This window comes from Lolium perenne, chromosome 7 (assembly GCF_019359855.2).
Source record: "Lolium perenne isolate Kyuss_39 chromosome 7, Kyuss_2.0, whole genome shotgun sequence".
Classification (NCBI taxonomy): domain Eukaryota; kingdom Viridiplantae; phylum Streptophyta; class Magnoliopsida; order Poales; family Poaceae; genus Lolium; species Lolium perenne.
In genome coordinates this window covers 68976167-68986328 of record NC_067250.2, presented here as the reverse complement: position 1 = coordinate 68986328, position 10162 = coordinate 68976167, and the positions used below count along the sequence as shown (strand labels likewise).

The following is a 10162-nucleotide window of genomic DNA, read 5'->3' as shown; positions in this document are numbered from 1 at the left end:
TGACACAAAGTATTCTCTATGGCAAGTCAAGGTGGAAGCATTGTTGGCACAAGCCGGAAATAAGCATATTACTGACTGGAATGCTGAGGAGAAAACAAAGAATCCCCACGCCACCTATGTTTGACGATTTACCACTGATATGTTTTGATACTTTCCAGTTTAAGGTAGAATTTGTGAACTGTAGCCTGTCGGGAGATATTATGGATAAAATTCCAAATATTATATTGATACAGTTACATGAAGCGCACAAATTAGTTATCAGAAAATAATGGAGGAGGTGATTATTAAGCCTGTTAGTAGCCAACATATAATCTTCGCTCTCTAGAGTTTTTATTATTACGCATGTGAAGGTTTCGCTTTGATACTCAAGTTTGTGATGAGGATGATTTGAGGTACAAGGAGGAGATTAATTTATGATAGATATTATAACATTTAGTACTTAAATTTCAGTGCATTTCAGTTGTCTATGCTCTTTCAAGAATGATATATTGCAAAGTTGAAGTTCTGTTGGGGAGGTTCCTTCATACGGCAGTTGTTTTACAGGGACAGTTTCGGACTATGTCATGGATTTGTTCATAAGCCATTAGAAATCAACAGTTTTTGGCTTATGAACGTTTCAAGGCACAAAATTTATTTGTGATAACTTCAATTGAGGAATTGAATGCTATTTATGACTCTTGTAAGGGACTTCGGCTCAAGGTGATTTTTGAATATGACCTAAATCTTATATACATGTTGTATTTCAAAAGGAGTTCGGACTAACTACGTCGTGCTAACTGTGCTAGACATAGCACATCTATAACTATATTTTGTGTCCCCAAAGAAAGAGATTTGTTCGCCTCTACATATAGTTCCAATTATTTATATAATAGATTGATAGAGTTTCACCATATTGATAGCCGTAGAGGGCACATTTATAACTCTGTTTTCTGTCCGCAAAGAAAGAGAGTTGTTCGCATCTATATATAGTTCCAATTGTTTATATAATAGACTGATATATTTCCACTGTATTGATAGCACGTAGTGGGTTTATCCTCTCGTGTATTCTAATACTTCTATCAGTTATTGTGATATGCTGTGTGTTTCGTGGGATTTTCTATTTGTGGGTTTTCATGTAAAACTTAGTGTTCCGATTCTTCGTTTGATCTACTTTTCATTCGTGATTCAGTAATAATTCTCTGATCTCCTTGCATAATTTCCCCAATGAAAAATAGATATCGCACTGTTTGTTTGATTGTGTGGTTTGTTGACCAGATGTACTATCCCCAATGATCTGTCGCTTAGTTTTGGTTCGTTGTACTCATTCCCCAAATCTAGAAGCCAGATGTTGTATCTTTCTTGATGTATTGTGTATGCCCCGTCTCTCCTGGAATGCACATGCATGAAAAACCAGTAACTCAACTTATTTGGGAAACTGGCCCAAATATTCAAAAGTTCAAAGTATCGCTACTAATAATGACCGGCTAAGCGAGAGACACAAAGGGTCAAAGGGCCACCTTATGTTTCTGTAATACGCAGCAGGAAGATACTGATCGGAGGCTTATGGATCGGTGTAGTATGAAACCCCGACAATATCTTCTTTTCTTTGGAAAAAGGAGAAATGACCGCCATCATATCCTAACGCCGACAGCACCTGGTCATAGCAAAAAACATTGGATTCCCTCTTGCTAGCGATCGAGTACTTACTAATCAATGGCTTATCACTACGGTTCTTAAACACAGACAGACAGATAGAGTGTACTTTAGTAGTACAATGTATGGCTGCAAAATAGATGCTTCATGTGCTGCAATCTCGCTTCCCCATGAGTATACAAACTTCCTGATCGATCAATCGATCATCTCCCTGTATACTTGCGGCTACATGTTAATTTCTCGGCACTACCGGCGAACGATCTTGTGGCAATCTAACTAGCCGCCGACCGATCTGCTCAAGATATGCGCAGTACGTGCTACGGGAAAGAACCAACGAAGCTGCTCATCTGCTCAAGATAGAAGAAGCACGTCTTTGTTTTATCAAGCGCTACACATGAAAGTGAGATCGATTTGTGTTTACTGTTAACTGTTTATCCCAAAAGTATATACGGATCACTCATATGCTATGCACACTCGCGGAAGGGTTTTTTGTTCCATCTTCCCCGGAGAGACAGGTGAAATAATCTGGTGACGACTGAGAAATCTGTATGCCCTGGCCCCTACGTCAGGCGCCCACCGTCCGTACACCCTTCCGCATGTGTGCATAGCTGGAGTTTTATCAATGTACTCCGTATAAAGATAAAGCAAAGGAAGAACCTGAGAGAGCTAATTTAGTGCAGCTCATACATGCCGCCGGTGACTTTCAGATTCGTCAGTCTCTTGAGCCGCCGTTGACTTCCACTTTCGGCGATCTGGCGTGCCGCGCGCTGGCCCACGACAAAACTTTATATAAGAACATACCGTTTCGCCGGTTTCCCTTAATCCCATACCCTACTCTCCTAACAAGAGGTATTATACTACAGAGACAACGGCATAGCTGATTAGCTACATAGCTAGATTGTGTATTATTCCATGAAGCCTCACTAGGACTATAACCTCTTTTTTTCGAAATAGGGATAAAACCCCAGCCTCTGCATCAGAGTGATGTACACACCTTTTTATTGCAAAGTTTTAAAATTTTGAATAGTACGATAATTAGGATTATAAACTCACGGATCGCTCAAAGTGGCAACATGAATAAGCCGGCGAGAGAGAGAATACAAAGAAACTCTATGCATCTTGTATCCCATTAGAATGTTGCCAACGAGGGGAAAGATGCGGTGCATCAGGAACATAGAATCAAGAGCTCAGAAGTACGGGGCGAGAGGAGATGAGGAAAGGTGGCGCCTTGGAGGTCCCCGTCGACGCTAGGACCTAAGAGCATCTCCAGCCACGTCCCCCAAAGCGTCCTCCAAAGCAATTTGGGGCGTGCCAGACCAAAAAACTGTTCCAGCCACGTCCCCCAAACCCGAATTTTGTCCGGCGCGCCCCGATACGGTGTCCGGTGCCCCGAGCCCGTCCCCGTCCCACAGGGGACGCTCCGGGCACGCCGGACACAACGAAAAGCGAGGCGGAGAGTGGCGGGGCCGACCCGTCAGCGGCACAGTTAATTTTAACCTAACCGTCGCCTACCTCGCGACGGAAGTTATTCGCGCGCAGTGACACACGGCGACATATTTGCCTTAATGGCGACGGAGGGGCAGGCGAGACGTCTCGTCGGTGCTGCGTAGCCTCCACGCGTCGCCGGCGTTCGCACGCCACCGCCCGTTCCCGCGCGATCTTCCCGCCTCTTCTCGCCTGTTCCCGCACTTTCTTCCCGACGCCGGCGTCTATAAAAGGTCTCCCGGCTCAATGGTAGCCACCACACCCCGCCGGCAACAAACACAGCTCTCGTCGCTCCACCGCCGTCTCCTCCACCACCAGTGGCAATGGCGAACCGCCCCGGCGTTGGCCACTTCCCTCCACCGCCGTCTCCCCCACTTGCAGTCCCGGAAACGCAGGTCGACACCGACCCCGCGGCCCGGGAAGAGCGGTGGCGTGCACACCGTCAGCAGCGGCGGGAGGCAATAGAGCAGCAGGCCCGCCAGCAGCGGGAGGCGGCGCAGGCGGCGGATCTAGCGGCGTTCTGCGCCCATGGCCCCGCTGTTGGCGAGGCCGCGGCGGCAGCAGCGTGGCACGAGCAGCAGTGCGACACCGTTGCGGCGTTCAACGCCTCGACGGGACAAGAGGCGCGACAGTGCCGGTACGGGCAGGAGATGGAGCAGCGGTGGGTTGACGAGCGCCGGCGCCAGCGCGTTGAGCGGGATGCGCTGTACCGAGAACGGCGGGAGTCGATCGAGCGCCGGCGGCGGGAGTCGATCGAGCGCCGGCGGCGGGAGTCGATCGAGCGCCAGCAGCAGATGGCGGTGGAGGAGCGTCAGCAGCGGGAGGCGGCGCTGGCGGCGATCTGGGGGAGGCGGGCGGACCAGTTGGCGGCGGAGGCCGACGTGTTGGCGGCGGCGATGATGGAGGCGCCAACAGATGTGGAGGATGATGCGCCAATGGAGGAGGAGGAGGCCGAGGCGAAGGAGACCGAGGTGGAGGACGACGACGAGTTCGAGTGGTCCGACGACGACGGGCTGCACCCGGACGAAACGGCCGATCAGCAACGCGCGCTCGTCGAGTCCTTCGAGTCGGAGAAGAAGCTCCAGGACGACGCCCGTGCCCGCGAAGAGGCGCAGATTCGTGCGCCGTCGAGCTCTCCCTCCAGGCGGCGCAGCAGGGGAGGGCGGAGGAGGACGCGCGGCGGGAGCGGAGCCGTCGGGCCACCGCCGAACGCAAGGAGAGGAGGCGCGCGCAGGAGGAGCTGCGGCGTAGGGGAGGCGACGACGCGGCGGGGCCATTGCCGGGCAGTCAGTAGGCTAGGTTTAGATGAAAGCTAGCCGTTTTCATTCAAACTTTGTAATATATAATCAAAATTGAATGAAAACCTTTATTTTCGTGCACCAATATTCATTTGGGGGAGGAGTTTGGGGGACGCAACTGAGGAACGATGTCCCCCAAACGCGGCACGAATAAAACACGTCCCCCCAACGCTCGATCCGGCGCGTTTTGAGGGACGCTTGGGGATGCGGTTTGAGATGGTCTAAGGACGTGCGCGGCCCCACGATGTCGACGGTGAGGACAGACGAGGCTCCGCAGGCGGTGGACCTCCCTGAGTCCATCCAGGGACGCTGTTGGGCGGACGTGGCGGACGAGGAAGCTACTCGCGCGGAGGTCGCCGCGCGATGCTCTCCGCCGGGGACGGTGACGTTCGGCGACTGCGTTGTCTACTCACGTCGTGGTCGGCCGCGCCGCTCGCCTCCTCGGAGTTGTCGGGGCTTCGGCCAGGGGCATCGACGTCAGCCGCTGTTGCGGGATCCATCGGGCGGAATGGTCCTGCAGCGCCGTCGCCATCGATGGAGGACTCATCCAGGGGCGCGTCGGAGGTGAGCGGCACAGGGCGGAGCGGGTCGCCGGAGGCCACAGGGGACGCAGCCGTGCGCGGGGCGGAGCAACTGGCTCTGCTGCCGCCGCCGCAGCCGCTTCCTTCCGCGTCGGGGGCGCAGGAAGGGGGTGTTGTACGCCGACCTGGTCGGCACGGACCAGGCGCTGCACACCCCCCAGGCGGGTTGTTGGACCGGCCCAACATTCTCACTTCTTATTTTTTTGTTTTTTTGTTTTTCATTTTTTTTTTGTTTTCTGTTGTTTGTTTTCTTTTTTAAAACATTTTTTTAATCTGAATATTTGTTAAAAATTTAAAAAAAAATCAAATTAAAAGAAATCACTTTTAAAAAATCTGAACATTTTTCAGATTTTAACATTTTTAAATTTGAACAAAAATATTTTTTTTCTATGAACAATTTCCAAATTTGAACAAATTTTTAATCTTAACGATTTTCATATTTAGAACAATTTTCAAATTTAAACAAATTTTATATTTGAACGGTTTTCAAATTTGAACGATTCTCAAATTTGAATGATTTTCAAATTTAAACATTTTTTTATTTAAATATTTTATAATCTAAACAATTTTTAGAAATTAAAATTTTCGAATCTGAAAAAATATAAACAAAATCGAAAACAGAAAAAAGAAAAGAAAACAGAAAAAAAAAACCAGAAAAGAAAAGAAAAGGAAAAACGAACTGCTACAGCTAAACAGCCACAAATGGGCCTGGCCCATATCCGACCAGGGGTGTGCGGTGGCCGGTAGCCACCGACCTGTTCGGTGTATAGATTTTGCCGCGCAGGAGTCGCTCGGGGAGGAGCCGCACTACGGGCATGGGCCGCCTGGGCCGCATGGGCCTGTGCTGCTCTGGAGGCGCCAGGACGTGCGGCTCGGTGGGCCCGAGCGGCCCAATCCCGCATCCAGTTCCTGGTTGTGGCTCCGCGAGGGTTCGCTCGCAGCGATCAGGTGCGCCGCCACCGCCCGCTCCATCCCCGTCCACCCTCCGCCACCGCCACTCTCCGCCTCTTTCCGTGACATGGTGCTCAAGCGACCGGGAGCCCGTCCTCGAGCCGATCCCCGCCGTAGCACCACCGCAAGTTGTAAAGATCTAATTCATCACATGTTTCAGAGTGTAATCTTAGGCTGAAGGTATTTCATACACCTAGAAGTCGTGCGTCCTGCTGTTGATGGTACCAAAAATGTACCGGAGGCTGCATCTGCCGCTAAGGTTAGGCGAGTGGTTGTCGTGTCATCCATTGTTGCCGTGGATAGCAACCCCAAAGATTGGCCCACATACAAGTTCAAAGATGAGAACAGCTGGTCAGACGAAGAATTTTGCAGGAATAATGAGGTACTAGCAGAGAAGCACAATGTTTTTCGTGTGATCTTAAAGCCAACAATTTTCCATAGACTTCTGATTTCGTTTTCTTCCCCATGGATTCTGCAGGACTGGTATTCAGTTTCCAAGATCACAGCAGAAAAGGCGGCGCATGAATACGGAGAGAAGACCGGCTTGGATGTGGTCATTCTCAACCCAGCGGTGGTGTTTGGTCCCCTGCTGCAGCCAACGGTGAACGCCAGCAACCAGTTCCTGATCTACTTCCTGAAAGGTAACTTCAAGCCTTCAAATTCAATCATCATCTCACAACACCTAATCATCATTCATACGTCTTCTTCTTGATATTTTTTTCTCATGTTTCGACGAGTGTTGGTGGCTGCAGGAGGACCTGACCAGATGAGGGACAAGCTCTGGCACATCGTCGACGTTCGAGACACCGCCGATGCGCTGCTAGATTGAAACGAACGTCGAGCATTGGTTGACTGCGTTCACCGTGGTAAAATTGCAGGGACAGCATCAATGACATGGAGCACCCGGCGCCGATGACCTCCGACAAGCTGAAGAAGGCTGGGTGGGAGTTCCGATCGCTGGAGGAGACCATCGACGACACCGTCGAGTTCTGTCAAGCAGGGGTTCTGGACGATGTGGCGGGGGCGGCGCCATGGCGTTTCCCTCCTGTTTACAACAAGATTTAGGCTCCGCTGGGCCAGCAATGATGATTCGATTCAATAAGGTGCCGACCACTTCAAATTTTAAAACTCTTCTCACAGTAGCCCACAGGACGCTGCCCCTCCCAGTGACATACATATGGTGTACTTTTGTGTAACGAAGCCATGAAAAAACGTCAAAGTCAATAATTTCATTTGTTCCCACGGTCCACAAAAACATTCTTGGGCAAAATTTATGTTTGCATAACGATGTTTAATTCACGGATTGGTGCCTTTTTCGATAATGAGCGTTTTTATTACTTAAGTTTAAGCATTACACCCGTCATCTGCATAACTAGGATGCACACAGCAGAACAAATCCAAAATATAACACCATAAGAGAATTAAAAGTCTATACAGAAATATCGAAACAGAACAAAGCTAATGAGGAGATGATCCTCCGAAAATCACGCTGTCATCCATGTTGGGAAAAAATATCCTTCGCCGTATTCTCTAACCGTGTAGACACCTTCGTAAAGAGGTCTCGGTGCTCGCACACAGTAGAGGTGACCACAAACAAAACGTAGCGGTGCATCAGTAGATAACCTACATTAGAGAAATATTATTATTATTAAAAACCGTGTCATATCTACATAGCGAGAGCGACCAAATAACATCAATCGCTCCCACTGATGTCTACGCACGCTTCTATTCCTGTAGACAGTGTTGGGTCTCCAAGAGCAGAGGTTTGTAGAACAGCAGCAAATTTCCCTTAAGTGAATCACCCAAGGTTTATCGAACTCAGGGAGGTAGAGGTCAAAGATATCCCTCTCAAGCAACCCTGCAATTAAGATACAAGAAGTCTCTTGTGTCCCCGACACACCTAATACACTTGTCAGATGTATAGGTGCACTAGATCGGCGAAGAGATAGTGAAATACAAGTAATATGGATGATTATAATTAGTAATTGCAATCCGAAATAAAAATGGCAGCAAGCAAACATGTAGCAGAACTTGTTGGAAACGGTGTTTCAATGCTTAGAAATAAGGCCTAGCAATCGTACTTTCACTAGTGGACACTCTCAACAATGATCACATAATTGAATAAATAAATGCTACTCTTTAACACTCTCTTGTTAGATAACAAACACCATTCATTGTGTAGGGCTGCAAAAGCACACCTCAAACCGGAGTAAACAAGCTCCACAACGTCCGGAGTTCATATTAAAGTAACCTCTAGAGTGCATAATAGACCATTGCAATTTAGACCGAGTACTAACATAGCATACACACTGTCACCAATATCTATGAAAGGAGGAATAGATCACATTAATACTATCATAGTAATAGTTAACTTCATAATCTACAAGAGATTACAATCATAACCTATGTCAAGTACTACATGATGCACACACTGTCAACTTTACATCATGGAGGAGCAATAGACTAATTTAATAACATCACTAGAGTAGCACATAGATTAATAGTGATACAAAGCTCATGATCACATAAAGATCACACCATGGGAGAGAGAGATGAACCACATAGCTACCGGTAGAGCCCACAGCCTCGGGGGAGAACTACTCCCTCCATCATAGGAGACAGCAATGGCGATGAAGATGGCGGTGGTGTCGATGGAGATGACTCCGGGGGCAATTCCCCATCCCGGTGGCGTGCCGGAACAGAGACTTATGTCCCCTGAAGCTTGTCTTCGCGATGGCGGCGGCTACGGAACTCTTCGTGGAATATCGTCGATTGTTTTAGGGTTTTCACATCTGGGAGCATATATAGGCGAAGGGGCGATGTCGGTGGAGTCCCGAGGTGGGGTCCCCACCTGGTGGCGCGGCCAAGGGGTGGCCCGCGCCCCCCTATGGTGTGGACTCCTCGTGGCCCCCCTTCGTCTCTCCGTCGGACTCCGTGAAGCCCCTGGAAAAATAAGAACGTGGCCTTTTGTTTCGTCCAATTCCGAGAATATTTCCTGTGTAAGATTTCTGAAACCAAAAACAGCAGAAAACAGGAACTGGCGCTTCGGCATCTTGTTAATAGGTTAGTTCCGGAAAATGCATCAAAATGATATAAAGTATGAACAAAACATGTAGGTATTGTCATAAAACTAGCATGGAACATCAGAAATTATAGATACATTTGAGACGTATCAAGCATCCCCAAGCTTAGTTCCTACTCGCCCTCGAGTAGGTAAACGATAACAAGGATAATTTCTGAAGTGACATGCTACCAACATGATCTTGATCAATACTATTGTAAAGCATATGAGATGAATGAAGTGATTCAAAGCAATGGTAAAGACAATGACTAAACAACTGAATCATATAGCGAAGACTTTTCATGAATAGTACTTTCAAGACAAGCATCAATAAGTCTTGCATAAGAGTTAACTCCTAAAGCAATAAATTCTTAATAGAAGGTTTTGAAGTAATACAAAGGAAGATATAAGTTTCAGCAGTTGCTTTCAACTTTCAACATGTATATCTCATGGATAATTGTCAACACAAAGTAATATGATGAGTGCAAATAAGCAAGTATGTAAGAATCAATGCACACAGTTGACACAAGTGTTTGCTTCTAAGATGGAAAGAAGTAGGTAAACTGACTCAACATAAAGTAAAAGAAAGGCCCTTCGCAGAGGGAAGCAGGGATTACTTATGTGCTAGAGCTTTTTTATTTTGAAAACATGGAAACAATTTTGTCAACGGTAGTAATAATTCATATGTGTTATGCATAAAACATCCTATAAGTTGCAAGCCTCATGCATCAAATACCAATAGTGCTCGCACCTTGTCCTAATTAGCTCGGATTTCCATGGATTATCATTGCATTACATATGTTTCAACCAAGTGTCACAAAGGGGTACCTCTATGCCGCCTATACAAAGGTCCAAGGAGATAGATCGCATTTGATTTCTCGTTTTTGATAGATCTCAACTTGAGGACATCCATACCGGGACAACATAGAAAACAGATAATGGACTCCTCTTTAATGCTTAAGCATTCAACAACAGATAATATTCTCATAAGAGATTGAGGATTAATGTCCAAGTTGAAACTTCCACCATGATACATGGCTTTGGTTGGCGGCCCAATGTTCTTCACTAACAATATGCATACTCAAACCATTTAATCATGACAAATCTCCCTTACTTCAGACAAGACGAACATGCATAGCAACTCACATGATATT

General features: G+C 47.4%; 1 pseudogene; it reads left to right on the top strand.

The window, feature by feature from the left end:
• Positions 1–4659: 4659 nt before the first annotated feature.
• On the top strand, positions 4660–7180 carry LOC127315943 (cinnamoyl-CoA reductase 1-like; annotated as a pseudogene).
• The last annotated feature ends 2982 nt before the right edge of the window (positions 7181–10162 follow it).